Raw genomic sequence first — 18,910 nt, forward strand, 5'->3', positions numbered from 1 at the left:
AAAAATTTGCCTAAAGTTAGAAAACTTGGCCATGTTTCAGTGTCTACAGTGACTTCATAAGGTAAATCTGCAAAGCTGAGTTAGAAACAAAAGGCCACTAGTAATCTCCAGAGGTGTTCTGACCTTCCTAAGGTATAGGCAAGAGAAAACAGTTTGAGGCATAAGCCTCTTGAAAGAATTCTTACTCAGCCTTTGCTAGTGCTGACTGAATACTTTCACCAGTAAATCAGTGTGTCTGGGGGGGAAAGAAAAAGCAGACTTTGCTCCAGGGATGCATTGCCCCTTTCAGGATGTTTAACAAAGCAGACTGTGGGTATTCCCTCACTTTTGACTGTCAGAGGCTGCAGGTTGTGAAAGTCAGACAACATCCCTGTCATTATTCCAGTCTCTCCCAGCTGAACACCAAAGATCAGTCTTCACTACTTAAAAAAATAACTGTAAGAATTTTTCACTGCAAATTTATTAATGCACGTTACTTTTACCAACACGGAAGACTAGGGAGAGGCAACGAATTGCAGTTTCACTCTGAGGTAGACTTAATAAGGGCAGCCCAGCAAGGTAGCATGACTGCTGCTGATATCGTGTAGATGTTTCATGATAAAAATACAAGTACTCAACTCAACTTGATTTGAATCTTTCAATGTGTTGTTATGTAGCAGTGTTCTCATTTGTGAAAGGCACACCTTTTTTTAGGCAGCAACAAACCAGCCCCCAAGTGCCACCCACAGTATGCAAGTCCAAATGAACAACAGGTTTGAACATGACAGTTTTGCACATTTTTTTTGCAGAAGCCTGTGCCAAATAACTTTTCATACAACAAGCATTGAGAAAAAATACCAGGGATAACACATGGTAATCTTCCTGGACAAAACTGCCAGATGAAATACACTGGAGATGAATAAAAGGAAATCCAGAATAGTGCTCAGGGAATGTGGATGGTTCTGACATAGGTAAAATTTGAAGTAACGGTGAATACCAGAGGGGTACATCCTAAGACAGAGCAAAGAAACAAAGTAAAAATACAATATGATGGTACAGAGGGACTAGATGTGTTTAAGGTATTCATGTTCTAACACCTGTACAGAAGAAGACATAATAAACTTATGGTGAAGCAGAAGGTATACACAAGTGATTTTCCAGACTAGGAAAAAAAAAAAAAAAAGGTTAGGGAGAGACCAGAATTCACTGACAGTAATGAGGAAATGACTGCACAGAGGAATGAAGGGTAGGGCAACCAAGCAAGGCATGAAGTGCCACCACCAAAATGAGGCCTCACAGAGTTGAGATAAATCCACAGCCATAAAGCAGTCCTGAAGGAAACCCAATTCTGAATGTCAAGAATTGAAAGAGACACAGCTAATATTCACTGCCATGAACATGAACTTGACCTACCTACAAACATCAGTGTACAATTCTGTTGTGATTAAATAATCAAATATAAAGCAAATGACTTTTTAATAATTCCATTTCAGGAAGAAGAGATCACAACAGTTGAATCCTGATTTTACTTTAATTTTTTGTTAACATAAAGTTATAGCTTCTGAGATATGATCTCCATGGATGGGATTCAGCTCAAGATTAAGATATATACAGGTAACCCTTTATGTCTAGGTGAGCTTGCTGTCTAAGCTCCCATTATAGGTAATGGATTTCAATGTAAACACTCAATAAAACCTAGGGAGTAGAGACAAGTTATTAACCAGCAAGTACAGTGATTGTAGGGTTCATGAGCTCTATGAACAAGTTTTGCATTGACTATAATGAGAGTTTATACATCTGGGGTCATTAATGTAGATGTTAAACAGTATGGGCCTGAGTATTGACCTCTGGAGTACTGGTCTGCAGTTGGACTTGTGCAACTGATCACAACCCAATCAGCCTGGCAGTTCAACCAGTTTTCAGTTCAGAACACTGTCCATATTTCCAGCCATAATTTATCAGTTTGTCAGTGTGGTTGTGATTGGAGTCAGTGTCAGAAAGCTCACTAAAGTCAAGATAAACATGTCAGTGGAGACAGAGGAAATGAGTTGAAAACATATCCTCACATCATACAATTATCATCAACAACATATATCCAGTCCTATAGTTTATTTACAAAGTAGAACATTTTATTTACAGAATTCAGTTTCAAGTCAGACAGTTTTTCTTTCAGTTGTTAAATATATCAACAACTTTTTTATATTATTGTATCTAATATTTTCTGAAAATGAGGTGCTGCTGATCCCACTGTGCTAAGTTCAAAGACTGCTGTTTTTACCAAGAAAAATTTTGACTGTAACACAAACAGTCCATTTCAGGATTTCAGGAAGAGCAATTGGGTAATTCTCTGAGGTACTGAAGTACAGAAAGGAAAGTAGAAAATTGAGTTATTCTGTGATATTGTCCCACAGAAATTACAGCAGTTACCAGGAAGTAACTAGAGTCACTGTGAATAAGAGGCTACCATTTAGATATCTTATTCAAAAATGAGAAGGGAGAGAGAGTGTGGTTGGAAAAACAATAGATAGGCAGTAAAGGGATTAAAACAATACACTTGCTTCTAGTAAATTTATAGTAGTATAAATTTCTCTGTGATATGTTTCAAAAAATCTGTATTACAACGCTTTTAGTTTAGTTACAAAAGAGAAGATGAAGACAGTTTTAATAAAGGTCCTCTCTAGAATTAGAATGTTTAATAAAAATTGTCTAAGGCTTTATAAAGTGTTCTGAAAATGTTAGGTATTTTGTGATTAAAAAGCTCAAAGGTTGCCTTCAATTACCTCTAAGTCCTAAATGAACATGAGACTTTATTGAGAAATGGGTTGATAATTTTCTTGGCATTAATAACTTCTTCATTTGCCATTCCAGTCTCTATGACCTTGATGTACTAAACTAACAAAAATCTGGCAAAGACAAAACAATCCAAGAAATATCGGGGTTCAAACATGAAGATATGGAATGCCAATTTCTATGCACTTTTCTTCAAAGGATTATTTTTCCAGTAATTGCTCTACATAAACGACTGCAGGAGGTAGTCATCCCTGCTATACTTGCTCCAGTTTCAAGAAATAATCAGTACTGCCAAAAGAAAACACTGGGATACCCAAAATATTCTTGCAGAATATCTACTGAACTGAGAACCCATGGGGTTTATTTATTTAAGTATAGAACACAAGTAAACACAACAGGCTGGAAGGTGGTCTCTGTTTTATATGCACCATGAGAAAAGAAGAAATGTGCAAATGACATTTAGCAATTAAATTGGTCTATTAATTTAAATATTTCACTAATTTGTGAGACACCTACACTTGTCTTTTAATTGTTTTTTTTTAATATATTTCTCTCTGCAAAGTTTTTTATTAATAATTCTTGAACTGTAGACTGTCAACACATAGTTTGGTTCTTAGAAATCAATGTCAAAATTCATGCTATAATAGTTTTGATAAAACATCACATTCTATACTACATTACAACTAGGTTTTGCATTGTTCTCTTTTTTTTCAGTTTTACTTCTTTGTATTAATTTACACTGTTTACAGAAATATTTCTTATTTGCTATATTAGCACATGGGTATAGCAAAAAAGAGCTGAAGGTCTTAGACCGCACAAAAAATGGTTTGATACATTTACTTGTATCTGGTTTTAAGTAACACACTGGACAGCCAGCAAGGATGGGCGACTGACTACTGCACGCATTTCATCTGCTGTGTCAATGAAGACTACTGAGGAAGAGAAAGATGATCCAGGCTCAGATTTAAAAAAAAAAAAAAAAATAGGAGCATATAATATATTGTGTAATTGTAATATGCAATTTATTGGGTTTTTAACTTTGAAAATGATTTAGGCATATTTTCTTTATGAACAGTTAAGAACAGATTTACCACTTATGCTAAGGTCCTTTGTCACAGAATCACAGAAACACAGAATCGTCTAGGTTGGAAAAGACCTTGAAGATCATCCAGTCCAACCATTAACCTAACACTGACAGTTCCCAACTACACCATATCCCTAAGCGCTATGTCGACCCGACTCTTAAACACCTCCAGGGATGGGAACTCCACCACTGCCCTGGGCAGCCCATTCCAACACCTAACTACCCCTTCTGGAAAGAAGGTGCACTCGATCCCCTCGTCTAGATCATCAATAAAGATGTTAAACAGGAGTGACCCCAAAACCGAGCCCTGTGGGACACCACTCGTGACCAGCCGCCAACTGGATTTAACTCCATTCACCACAACTCTTTGGGCCTGGCCATCCAGCCAGTTTTTTACCCAGCAAAGCATGTGCCCATCCAAGCCGCGAGCAGCCAGTTTCGCCAGGAGAATGCTGTGGGAAATGGTGTCAAAGGCCTTACTGAAGTCAAGGTCAACAACATCCACAGCCTTTCCCTCATCCAATAAGCAGGTCGTCCTGTTGTAGAAGGAGATCAGGTTTGTCAAGCAGGACCTGCCTTTCATAAACCCATGCTGACTGGGCCTGATCATCTGTTTGTCCCACATGTGTTGTATGATGGTAACTTAAACTAGGGTCCTAAAGAAGTCAAATCTGTTAAAGATGCTTGTGTTCTTAAAACAAAACAGAAAAGGAGAGTAAAATCATCAGTTAACTGCTTACTGGTACTAGCACTGATTTATAAACTGTTTAATTCAGAGACTGTCTTTTGTTCTATATTGCTTTTTACAATTTGGACTTGCTCCCCAAATATGACTCTTTGATGCTCCAGTCTAGAGAGTGAGTAAAAACATAACAAGCTGTTGACATCAACAACTGGGACATGATCAAGCATGGTCCTCCTGAGAGAAATAAAGTTGTCCCTGTTGGGGGTGTTGGTTGACAGCCAGCTGAATATAAGCCAGCAGTGTGACCATGTGACCAAGATGACCAACAGCATCCTGACTTGTATAAGAAATCATGAGGCCAGCAGGACTAGAAAAGTGATCATCCCCCTGTATTCGGCACTGGTGAGGCCACACCTCAAATACTGTGTTCAGTTTTGGGCCACTCACTGCAAAAAAGACATTAAATTGCTGGAGCATGTCCAAAGAAGGGCAACGAAGCTGATGAAGGGTCTAGTGCACAAGTGTTATAAGGGGTGGCTGAGGGAACTGGGGTTGTTTAGCCTCGAGAAAAAGAGGCTCAGGGGAGACTTTATCACTCTTTACAACTACCTGAAAGGAGGTATTAGTGAGGTGTGTGTCAGCCTCTTCTCCCAAGTAACAAGCCGTAGGACAAGAGGAAAGGGTCTCAAGTTGCACCAGGGGAGGTTTAGATTGGATAGTAGGAAAAATTTCTTCACCAAGAAGGTTGTCAAGCATTGGAACAGGCTGGCCAGAGAAGGGGATGAGTCACCATCCCTGGAGGTATTTAAAAGACATGTAGATGTGGTGCTCAGGGACATGGTTTAGCGGTGGAATTGGCAGTGTGAGGTTAACAGTTGGACTTGATGATCTCACAGATCTTTTCCAACCTAAACAATTCTATGGTTCTATGATTTTCTAATATGAAACTTAGTCTCTGGAAATTTTGACAAGGGTTTTGTCATGTGTTTTTGGGAGCCTGATAAGGGATCAGGATTGAAAAAAATAGGTATTAATGATTAAGAAATAGCATTTGGAAAACATAGGGCTGTTTGCTCACTAAAGCAACCTCTTGAAAAATTAAAAGTGAGAAGATATTACTGCAGTCCATAAACCTCTCCTCAGACCTGAAGGCAGAAATATCTGCTATCTGTTGTAAACAAAGTCTACTTAAAAGAAAGTTACCAAATTATCATTACTGCCCTTGCCTAGGGAATGTCTCTGGAGTCAGTAGCAATTACTACAATAGGTTTCAGAAATGGAAACAATTTGCTTGTTAGTGCCACTTGAGTTTGTGCTAGATTTGAACTGTCAGTTCTTAAAACACTAAACACTTACTATAAGCTATGAGAGTACAGGGTGGGATAAATGACTACTGGTGAAGAGAATGTTTTAATTTAATTACTTTTTTTTTATTAAACAGAATCATTAATAACTAGACAGGAAGCTCTTTGAAATAGTGAGCCAACAAAAACAAGTGTGTTATAATATTTGTTTAGGGTAAGTGGTTTTTAAAGAGACATTTCAAAGAATAACACAATCTCTTTTATAGAAACGTCCAAGAATAACTGTTATAGTCTGAAGAGTTTAAAGGTGTTTGGATTCAAGATTCTGGTTCAGGGTCATCCCTAAGTATAATAAAGATAATAAAGATTTTTTTCCTTTGCCTTTCACAAGCCCAAACTTCTTTTAGAAGAATAGTTCTGAGTGTGCAGGGTAGAGGCACAATAAATATATGTCAAGTAAGGAATTCCCCAGTGGTCAACTCTCCATTCATTGACTGACAGAGGTTAAAGTAAGGCATAGCCACCAAATGGCAGGCCACTATTTATAACTCATATATATATATTCTCAGAATAAATTATGTCTTGGCTGTGAGTACCACTCTCTCATCTGTTCCATGTCTGTGAAAATATCTAAATCTGGCAGCTCAGTTAGGGATTGTGATAAAGAGCAGGGTTTGGAAGACTACTACCTGCTCCAGTGGTCACTTGGCCCAGCATGACTCACGTCCACACACCTAAACTTTCTTCTTCCACAAAACAGAGTGGCCACACCTGATCCAGGAACACAACCACTGGAAATAATACCTGGTCTGAAGTAACCCAGACCATGGCTGAGTTTTTTCTGGGATGCTGCTAGCTGGCACAGGGAAGATACATGTCAGAGAATGTATTAACAAGGATACTAGCAGACCAGGTGCACACACACTTATTTTTCAGCCCTGTTTGGTAATCTAATACAGGCCTACACTGTACTGGCCCTTTGGCCAAAGTGTACTGGATCACTCACTCCAGAAGACTCATCTCTGACCATCTGGCTGTGCTGAATCGACTTATAGTCTCCCCCTGATCCATGCCTTCCATTAATCCAGTCCCTTGCATTGTTAAACTCGATAACAGACCCTGTGTCTGACAGGTGCATGCTATTATCCAAAACAAGTCTGTATATTTTATCTCTGTTCATTGTTTGAGTATTAACAGGACACTATAGCAATACCAACCCATAACTATACTTTTGTTTTTCCTTCCATTCTATTTTTATCAAATGGGTATATTATTAAGATGTTGGCAACCATGTTCTAGTAACATCATCTTGTCCCTGATGAAACTGCTTCTGGCACATCATCATGCAGCACAAAATTTTACTATCATGTACCACTCACATACAGCTGCTGTTGATCAAACCAACACACAATACTCATTGCCTGTCATATGATTCCTACATGGTAGCTGGTATCTGAAAAGTTTCTGGAAAACCTTGCTAATAGGCCTTTTGTCCGAGTTAAGATTTTGTGAGTTCTTAGACAAAGACATCTCTGTTCCCATCTCTGTTCTGTGCTTGAATTATGTCTTGTGCCAGAACATGCTTATGGATTCAAAGTAAAACTACCATCCAGATACTAAAGCATCTCAAGCAAAACACAACACTTTTTGTGATACAGACCCTTTCATGTTCCACCTTCATTCCTCACTGCATTCTCTCTCCTGTTCCTATTCCTCAGATGTTTTTTCTTAGCACTTAACAGAGAATGCAACTGTTCATTAAATACTCTATTCTCATCTCTGCTGTCATTAGGTAGTCACCAGCATTACTAATATAAAGGTTATTTCTGTATACAAAATAACCCAAAGCCAATGACTGTGGTAAATTCATAACTACCACAGCTGCCACTTGAAACTCCGCTGAGATAATTTCCAGAAAGTGGTCCCTCCAGCAAAGGGAAAAAAAGGCAACAATCCACTCAGGGCTGCTCAGCTATGCTCTTGCACCACACTGGGCTAGCTTAAATATCTGTACCAGTCCACAGTATGACAGCATCCCATTGCTACTCTTCTACAGAAGTATGTTACTTTAGTAGTGATCACTAAATAGTTTACACATGACCAACTTTGCTCTAAAGTCAGTTACTAGTAAGTCTAGCCATGACAGCACAGTGCATTATACAACTAATAATCCAGTTATCACCAATTTAAATGGCTTTTGTGGTCTTGTTCTGTACTGATGCTGTCACCAGTATTCATGTTGTTAAACTGTGTCAGCATCCCATAACAGTGGCTGCAGTGTGAGCATAGAAGTCAGAAAGGGTCTCAGTCCCATCAAGAGAGTCATTATTCACACTGGAAACATTATTCTATTGCCCTTTGACAAAGCTGGTTCTTCAGCTGTCACCTTTATCTACTTTCTTTCATTTCATGTAAAAGAAAAGAAGAAATTTTCTTGTTTAAAATGTTCTTTGTTATTACAAGGTCAAGTATAGTTCTCAACCATTTCTGAAACAACTCTGAGAAATAACATTCTTTCTTAGTCAAGAGTTAATTTTTACTTCTTTGACACATAGGAAAAAAATTACCCATGTGGAAGGTTTCTTGAAATAAGCTATTCAGGTGCAGCATGGCTTACAGCGTTATTTCTTTGGCTGTTGATTACTTTAATAACTGAACATAGAAAATCAAATGCATATGGAGAAGTCCTTATTCATTTAATTCATATTTGTTATCATTCTTTATTTTAAAGTAAACTTGATTATATGAATTATATCTAGATCTATGATAAATTGTGGTGCATAATTACCACTGTTAAAACCCTGTGATCATTTATTTAAAGTTATCATTCAATTCATAAGATGATTTCTATGATACAGCACATAAGGTCAAGAGCTACAGAATCTAGAGATAAATATTTGGCAGTAAAAGTTTTCATTCTTGATTTGAGGGTATTTCTTTTTTACATTCTTCAAACCATCACTTAATTTTGTATTTCGCAACCCAGAAGAGATGGAAAGAAACACAGCAAGTCATTATTGTGAGCCAGACAGGACTGTCTTTTCATATTATGTATTAATCCTTTTGGAACTTACATATATTATGCTTTTTGAAGACTGCACCTTTTCCTGATCACTTGGAAATATTCAAAAGTGGATGAACATTTTTCTACATTCCTCTTTTTCTAAGAATTCATTTTGAAATTATATTTTACTCTCACTTGCTTAGGAGTAAATAAATATGTTCCATCCCTTTATTGACTTACTCAACATTTTCACAACTATATATGACAGGAGATTGGCATCTGCTTTTTTTTGGCTTCAGTTAGAGGTATATTTGGTACCAGTTTATGGTCCTTTGCAACAGCTCTGAAAGTGCTTCCATATATTCCACTATAACTACTTTTAGTTAAAGAAAAATAAGAAAGAATGTTAGGCTGTTAGTTTTAGTTAGGAAGTTAGTTTTAGCTAGCAAAATATTTTCTGGTGTTGCTTTGCAAAATAAGAAAACATAAGGTATATCTTTTCATGTATCAACCAGAAGGTATTTGAATGGGAGGGATCAGATGTCAGTGCGAATATATTTGACCCATGCAGCAAGTACTTAAGTAAATATCCACATTATCAAGATGAGCCTCCTGTCAGTAAGATACTTTGAATGTAGAATTGTCGTCTCCTCACATCAGCACAAAACTCTTCTAGAAAGAGACATTACAAACTAGATTGGACAAACTATGGAAACAGGAATAATCTGATATGGTAGCAAAATTAACAAAACAACTGAATCATAGAAGCATGTCTTGTGTTGGTAGTGTGAGTCTATGTTAACACAGAATATGAGGAACAATTCAAAGACAGCAATGATCAAAGATGTTTTTCTTCTAGAAAATCACTAAATCCGTCTAACAAAATTAAGAATATTCAGAATATTACTTGCATATAATTGTTAAACTTAACATCAATTAGTAAACATACATAAAACACAATCAGTAATAAATTTTAAAATGTTTGTTATTAAAACAAAGAACACTAGTATAAGACAAAACTAGAAATCTTAAAACTAGTATAATATTCCTTTTTGGATTAAAGTCCGCTTGTTCCAAACTATCTTCAGAATCAATCCATTCCAGTTAAGCATTCCAGTTGCAGGGGGAAAAGCATTTTTCATAGAGAACTGATCCTTCAATTATTTTTAATCAGGTCTATGTCTAGATCGGTAGCCAGTACAAAATAACACTTTATAGGCTTCAGCAAAAATGTCAGTGTATAATTGCACTACACCTACACCACACCTGCTGATGTAGTTAGTCATGTTTTACATTCCTTAAATAGCACAGCTTAACAGAAATACCATACAGAAATTTTTACACTGTAATTTGACAATTATTCTTTGATCTTTTATCTTAAAATTCTCCTCTAATATCCACATCTGATCTTACACACCTGTCTTGTTATTATTGATTATTTCTGTAACACCATGACGAGATGGTGCATTATGGATAAGGATTATTTGCAAATATTTTCCAGAACAGCTTCAGAATTAACAAGGAAGCCATAATATTGTTCTTAGCATAAGAGAACCCTTTTGCAGAGATGGGCAAAGTCATGCAAAGGTAAATCAAAGATCTGCATAGCATTTGCAAAGGCTGTTAGTATTACTTCTGATACCTTCATTCCTAACAGTCCTTTCTACTGAGCTTATATAATACTAATTATATGAAGCCTTTTCAGCATCAGTCTCTCAAGCCATAATGTTTGATCAATATGCTTTAACCTTAGCTCATCCAAATTTAGCACAAGGTCTTTCTCTGATCTGTTTCAAACACAGAGTCTCCCCAATATTTGTCTCCTAGCAAATGATGAGTTTGTTTTAACTCTCTTGGCTTGTTTCTAGGAAGATCAAGGTCAGAATACACAAAGTATATCATAGTTATGATGAAGTAAGAGGGGAGAAGAATTATATATATAGATAAATATATCTTGATATGTTATATATATAAAAATGAATAATATATTGATATGAATATATCTTCATATATTCATATATGATATATCTTGATTCCCCAAATCATATTTTGCACCCACTTGCTGATTCTTTTTTCTGTTTAAATTCTGCACATCAGATTTCTCCTAGTGTATGTAAGTTATATCAATTTATATCCACATGGTTTACTTACTTACAAATTCATTTACAACACTTCTGAACTTAGTCCACAGTGTCAAATTCAGTCTCCAATGAATTGATGAAGATCTCAGATTTCCCCATGAATTTAAATTTAGGGGTAAGGAAAATATTTTTTTACATTTAAAAAAACATATATCAAATGTAAGTTGTTCAAATACCAGTGCAAGTGGTAAATAACTGTGAAAATCATCCCAGTTTAACATGAGAATAACCAGAATCTGGTTTGCACACTGAGATAAAGTAGGACTGTATGTACAAGAAATATAAGTAGAAAGGTACTTCCCAGTACTAGAAAATACTAGCATATTCATCATACATCTTGTTGCTTGTTATACTTGCCACACCATCACTTTATTGTGAACTTACACCTGTGGTATAATATGGTAAATGATGATTACTTTTGGTACATGGCCAGCTATAAATGTATTCCTCTCAAAACAGAGATGGATTTGGCCTATAAATCTCTAGAATTAATTTTTTTTAATTTTTAACTTAATGAATTAAATACTCTTTAGTTTTAAGTATATTGGATATGATTGAAGTAAATTGATATAATTGTTTCCTACTGATATAGATAACTAGTTCTAAAAGAAAATAGAGCTATGCCCATTTACACTGCCAGAAACCGTAGCTTGTTTTGCTTGTAGAAAATATTGGTTAGATTAGAATTTCTCAAGCTAATTATGTTCTATTAATCAGAAATAAATAAAGACAATATTTAGATTTTGCCTTACGGGGAAGGTTATTTCAGTCTGCATTTTTAAGTTAAGTGGAGAAAGAATACAAAGCACATTTTCAGCTGAGGTTATTAAAGGCTGTCCTTCTAGGAATTTCTGGTTAAAATTGGCAACACCATCTGTGAAAATGATTACCCAATAATAATAGAAAGGAGACTGGTTACTGAGGTCTCTGAACACTGGTTTACACTAAGGCTGCTCAGAGACTTGAGGCTCATGTAGTAGAGTCCCTCAGGGTGGGAAAATTCCTCAATATCAAAGCTTTTAAAATAAAATTATTAGTTAATGAAACAGCATTATTTTGTACACCATGAGTAGCCTGCATCCAATTAGTGGAGCAGCAGTGCAGGGTGAAGCATGCAGGGACCCACACTTTTTTGCCTACACAACCGATAGAGTACTCTCTAGTCAGTGCATTGATAGCTGGGGGTGACGTGTGCAGGCACAGAGCTGAAGCAACCATACCTCCCCATGGAGGGAGGGGTGTGCAGCTGTGGGAGCCTGTACTCCCTGAAGGGGGAAGGGTGCTGGTAACACACATACCCTGGGCAGGTGATGCAGTTAACTGTGAATACATGGTGGAGAGCATTAGACTTTTGGGGATTCTTTATAGAAAGTATTTACAAAGGTGCTTATTAACATTTTGTAAATGTCTAGTATTGTGGTTTATCTGTTGTACTGTTGATACTAGACCTGAATTATAGCTTGCTGATTCCTTGTTGATTATGTGTCATTAACAAATCAATACACCACTTCTCTTCTTATTTGCTTTAAACTACATGAACTGAGCAGGTTTTTTTCCCCATGACAACCCTCAGAAAACATTTCTCAAACCTATTAAAAGAACTAATCACTGTGATAATAAGAGATAAGAAGACAAGACATATTGCAAACAAAAGCCTGCAAAAAGGTCGATAGAGGGGCAAATTTGATTCAGTTCCTGCTGAAGGGAGGCTTAGGAAGATTCACACCAGGTGCCCATGCAGTGTTTGCAGATAGACTGGGCTAAGGGAGACACAAAGCTCCCATGGAGAGCTATGACTTATGTGGATTCACCAGCAGAACTCCCTTTACTGCGTTCTACAGCTGGGGAATCTTTTGAAGCATTAGGCTTTTGCAGAGAAGATTTTAAAGGTAGACGCCATACCAAAACAAAAGAAACTAAACTCACTCAATTCACAGAGCAAAACTGAAGAGAAGCAGAATCTCCTGTTCCACACCTGCAAACACTCACTCTGCTGCAATCTGCTCTAGCTGCAGGTGATAGATGAACCTTTTTGGCTGCACACAATCAAGCTCTCTGCAGCAATCCAACCATGATATCAGAAAGATCCATGTAACAGGTCAACTTGTGAGAGAGAAATGTAATGTTCTCATCAACCTAAAAGGTTTAAAAAACCTTTATAAGACATCTCTAGCTGTGACTGACACATGATTTTCTAACATTCACTTTTGATCAATCTGTGCAAATAAATTTCAAGGCCAACATAGTGTCAGTCCTGCAATACAACCAACATAACTGTATTTTATACTATATCATTCAAAGGATATATAGCACTGAGTATAACTAAAAAGTAGAAGAGAGGTTCTTTCTGAACATCTGTTTTTCCTCTCTGAAATGGCGATAGCTAAACAAGACCTGAATTAGATCATCATGGTGCTAGTTGAAAAATGATTTTTTTTCCAAAACTTTAAAGATCACTCAAGCCCCTAAATATTCTGTGGACATAGCAGAACTTGACACTTTAAGTCCTATAAATCCTGTAGGTGTCTTCCACTACTTCAAGTCAGTTCAAGATGAAAGCTGAGGATGAGAGTCCCTACCTAGTATAAATGTAAAACAAACACATATTCCTTCTCTGGGGTATTCCTTAGCAAACAGAAAAGTCAGAGAAAAAGCAACTGAGAAGTAAACGCAGGTTGGAAGCGTAGTACAGAACACAGAAATTATAAACAGAGGGTTGCAATCAATAAATTAAGCTATACACAAATATGCTCTCACTCTCCCCTCTCTGTTCTATGGGCTCATGGTTCACGTTAATCCTAAGTCATTCCTTCAGACATCTCTGGGAAAAGTTGCCTAATTATATGAAAAGCATTTGTAGCAGAAGAGAATGCTGATGTCCGGCAAAGTGTGCTATTTTCAGAGCTGTCGCACTTGCTTAGTAGCAATAATAAAATCTTAGGGGAAGGGAGGAAAGAGTTTAAATTTTGAAAGACAACTTTAAAATTAATTTATTCAGCTATTTTCTTTGTTTGATAGGACTTCACCCTCTGGCTACCTCCTCCAAGTACTTAACCTGCCTTTTCTGCCTCTGTCTCACTCACAGCACTGTTGTTTCCAGGTGACATTTAGAATGTTTGTAAGCTAAATTTCAACACATATTTTAATGGGGAAAAAATCAAGCATGACATACGGGTAATTCAGATAGCATTTACTTCACTGTGGGAAACTCTAACTTCACTCGTTACTCTGAACAATTGGGAACATGCCTCCTCCAAACTACTGTCTTGTTAATATTGCAAATACTATATTTCTATGTTTATTCCTTGTCTAGAAAAATACTTTCTTCCTTTTCACTTGTGATGAGTTTTGTATTGACCTGTATTGAGACTATTTTAGCAGAATAAATTGATTAGCTTAGTGTAATAAAGTAATTATTTACTGTACATTAATTTGTCAAGGCCAGACCTAGACTCATTCCATCTCACTTTGGGCACCTAAACAAAGTGACTGGTCATTGTATGTCTATTGCCAGTGCAATAAAACAAATGCCTTCATATGGTAATTCAGATCCAAAAGATGGTGCCTCTTTTTCTCTCACAGCTGCCTAAGAGGGAGTCCATAGGGAAGCTCCATTCAGAGTTTAGGCCCCTCAGTTGTGTGTTTAATGATAGGCAAGATGAATATGGACCTAAACACATGTGAACTTCTACATGTTGTGGAATGACGTGATCTCTTAGTTCTTGGAACAAGCATTTTCTGTGAAATGCCAGCAACCACTGCAGGATCACTGCCATCAAGTACTGAAATAAGAAGAATTTGGAAAAAAAATAGGATGAAAAGCACTCCAAAAGCTGTTTCTGGAATAGGTGGTAGGAAATTGCTTAAGGCATAGCAGGAATATAACAATGTCTCATCAAGAGCAGTAAAGATTATAAGCAGGATGATAGAACCTTATATAGGCAATACAGAGTTTTTGAGACACTGAAGAGTCAATGAAAGGACTTGAAAAGCTTTTTTGTAGGAGAGAGAAATGGAGAAAAATGATGAGTCTATGTTCTGCAAAGACAGGAATGGGATTTGACAGGCACTAGTCAGCAGATGAAAGGAGGAGCAGCAAGAGTCAGAATTTGGGTGGAGTGAGCAGAAAGGTGAATACAAGATTTGGGAATGAGGAATATCACTGTGAACAGAAAGATGGAGGAATATAAGAAGCTGGAGTTTAAAAAACCTCATGAACATTTAAGAGGTGATCTCTGATATTGGCCGTATACAGTAGAAAGAAGTCAATGAAAAGAGGGTAAAAATTATTACTTTATTTTGGTTCTTTCCTTTATTCAATAATGAGCTTTTCCAACTGCTCTTTTGTGAACTGATGTTACCTTGGGCCCCTGGCTGTTGGAGATGAAAAACACAAGCGACTGAAACACTGACAACATTTACAGTACTTGATCCTGCAGGGAAAAGTCTAAATAGCTTTTGCTGACTCACTTAAGGGTAGGCTGAAATGTAGTATAGAGGTACTGAACACACTTAACAAGCTGGTTCATGTACCAGAAGCAGTCAAGATCAGTCGGAGCTAATTTACTCTGTGAGTGGAATCTGGTGAAGAGAGGATTTAAAACACAGCCTTAGTTAAGGGGAAACTTCAGTATCAGGAAAAAATGGTCTTATCAGAGATATTCTCAATGTTGCAGTTTGGTAAATAATTCCTAGTCCTAGGAAAATGGCTTTGTGTGTTTCTTTGCTTTTGCAGTTGAAAAGTTTTTTCTTGCACAGTTGATTACATGTTTAACTAAGGAATATTTCTATTAGTAAGGGTCTAGTCAGTAGTGTCACCAAAACGGGATAAAAGAACTTATCGACACCAATGCGATGTAGATAAATAGACATCCTTTATTAATGGCTGGGTGTGTAGGGGAGTCGTCTCACCAACAATGCACACCTAACCCATGTAGCATGCTGATTATATAGGATACAGTAATACATAATAAACAAGTTCTCATATATAAACATGATAATTCCCATAACTCATTTTCTTATTTCCACCTCTTTCAGCTCATGTGCACTGAGTCCTGAAATGAGTCAGGTTTTTGCGACCACCACGGACTACTGACCTAAAAGAAAGACCCTCCAGTGTCCTTGACTCAAAGATTTTGGCTCACATTGGAATTTTAACATGATTCGAGGCCCTTTCACAATGTAACTTTTAGAGCATCCTGGTCTACAGGGCAATAAATTGTCCTCACTGAACAGTCTAACAATAGTACCTCGTCATGAGTCTTATTCTTTGAATAGAAATCTGGTTAATGATTATTACCAGCCTACATGGCCTTAGCCTGGGACTTTACAAAGGGCTTTGTAGCAGCATAATTGGTTATATGGTTATTTTAAACTAAATACAACATTTCTATGACTACTTAAAACATTACAGAACTATCTTTTATAAAACTGATATTGCTGTGAAATTTCATTTAATTGATTAAGCCTAATCATTCCTTATCAAAATAACCAAAAATCATCAACTCAAATTAATAACAAATCAGTAACAATCAGTAACAGTAGCATGAGCTAATTCGTCCTGCTGCTTCACCTTCTGGCAGGCAAATAACTCTTAACTGCTAAAGCATTTAAGAGTGGAGCAGAGCTCATGATAAATTTCTGTTCTGAAATGCTACCCTTGGTGTAGGGTCTGGTAATGACCAGAGTCAACATCAGGAGCCTAGACTTCATTCAGTGTGTAAGTAGTAAGGATTCTTACCTCAAACATTTTATATGTTTCAGTACAGCCTACACTTAGCAAACAACTTTGGTTGTTAGGTCAATTTTATATAATATATTAATACAAGATATTGGGAAATAGGATCTCATTCTCCTATTGACTCGTTTTCCAGCCTTCTCCATTTCTTCATCTTGCTGGGTATGTTGGATTGCTAAATTCACTATGGCAACTCTCTAACAGTTTACCTTCAAGCAACCTGCTCTGATTAGAACTAAATTATTCCCTGAAAAAGAAGACAATTTACATTTCTGTTTAGGTACACAGCATGTTAATAGATTCCAGGTGCCAGATTGAATGAGAAACATTGTTTTGGGTTTAATTTCTCAGATAGCAAGTTGAAAAATCTTCTGTAGATTAGTCTCCCCAATACAGAATGCTATGCACAGAGATACCCTGACCATAAATCCCCATTCCTATGTATAAGATAATTTTCCCAGGTGAGAGAAACAAGGCACATTATCTTGAGCATAGCACCCTACTAAATAGGTGTACTAATTCTGTGAAATAACAGAGCATTTATGGCAGTACTCAAAGCACTGCTTCCCTATAGATATATGTTTTATAAGGTCACATGACATTAAAAAGTTTACTGACATATAAACTGAAGAGAATGATCACTTGCTCATCAGTATGATAAAGCCAACTAGCAGATGGTAAAATGTAACTGCCTTGTATATTTTGACAGGCTGAAAGCCAGAGAGCATTAGTCAAAAAATTTATTTGCATCCTGGCATATAAATTGTAGACATCCATTTTATACCCTTTCTGACCACTCTGTGTCTGGTCTTTTTACATACAATTTTCCTGAAGAATTCATATTTCTTCTTCAGGCTCATATTTCTAAAATAATACAGACTTTAATGAAGTTGTAGCACTGATACTAGCATCAACTAAAGGACATTACGAAGAAAAGATTGTTCAGATCTCCCCATTTTAAATCGCATGGAACAAAGGCAATTTATTTAAAAAAAAACCAATCAACTAAAAACTTTTAAAAGGGCTCCAGACTTTTTCATTGCTTAGCTATAAAGAATAGCATCTAAATTGCTTTCTGATTAAAGGAGTACTATAGGAGGTTAACAGAAAATCTTAAATGGAATTGCCAGTTCCATCGATTACATTCAATTTATGATGCCAGCTGAGTAAAACCTAATTTTATTTAACTTATTATGTCAATTGTTATTCTGCACATCAGTAAAAGACTAACCCATTTTCTTTCCTATATGGTCCTATTATCAATCAATCAATAATTTTCAAATGAAAAAGACAGAACTTCAAAATAGTTTCAATCTTCAGTCTTTCAGAAGTCAAACTGTTCTTGATTTTGATCAAAAGATAAATACTGAGGAATAAAACTTTAGAACTGCTTATATGAGTGTAAAAAGTTATGAAGTTGAAGTCAGCTGCTATTTAACACTGGGCCATGACAGACTTCATATAAACCTTCTAAGCGCAGCACAAATCCAGCATTCATATTTTCACAATAAATGACAACAAATCATTTCCCCTCAGGTCTTTAAAGTGAAATGTGCATGAATCCAGCTCCTTCTGAAAGAAACAAAAATGAATTTATTTAATCAAAATTAACACTGCTTTTCATAATTTTAGAACTGAAAGGTAGATGAACAAGTAATTACTAATCAAATATGATATGAGAGTTGTGGCTTTGACAGTGGAAAAGGTTAACCAACCACCCATTGAGGGCCATAATATGCTAGGCAGACTTAAATATTACTGAAACAGTACAATTCAGAAGATCAGCAGTCTGGTTTGTAGCTGTAACCTGACAAGAAGATATCTAACAAACATCTGTTTCATTTCCAAACAATTCTGTCTGTAAAACTTTAACTTGTCTGTAGAATTATCAGTAAGTTGGGAGACTGCTTCAGAAATGTAGGTTAGCCTCTAGTCTCAGAGGAGAGATGAAAAAGGTTTATTGAAATTTCATTTTGTCCTGCTTTTATCAAGTCACTTCTTTATTTCTCAAATTGCAGCACACAATTATTTAACTGCTAACCTTTCAAACCTAAATGTTTTTTCTTTAGTAATTGCATATCTCTTTCAGTGGACTCTCCAACTACATGAATATCATTTTGGGTTGATACACAACAAATTTTCCATTTAAAAAGATGAAGTATTCCATCATATTAGCTTTCTAGTGG

The sequence above is a fragment of the Strix uralensis genome, chromosome 5 (genome assembly GCF_047716275.1).
Source record: "Strix uralensis isolate ZFMK-TIS-50842 chromosome 5, bStrUra1, whole genome shotgun sequence".
NCBI lineage: Eukaryota > Metazoa > Chordata > Aves > Strigiformes > Strigidae > Strix > Strix uralensis.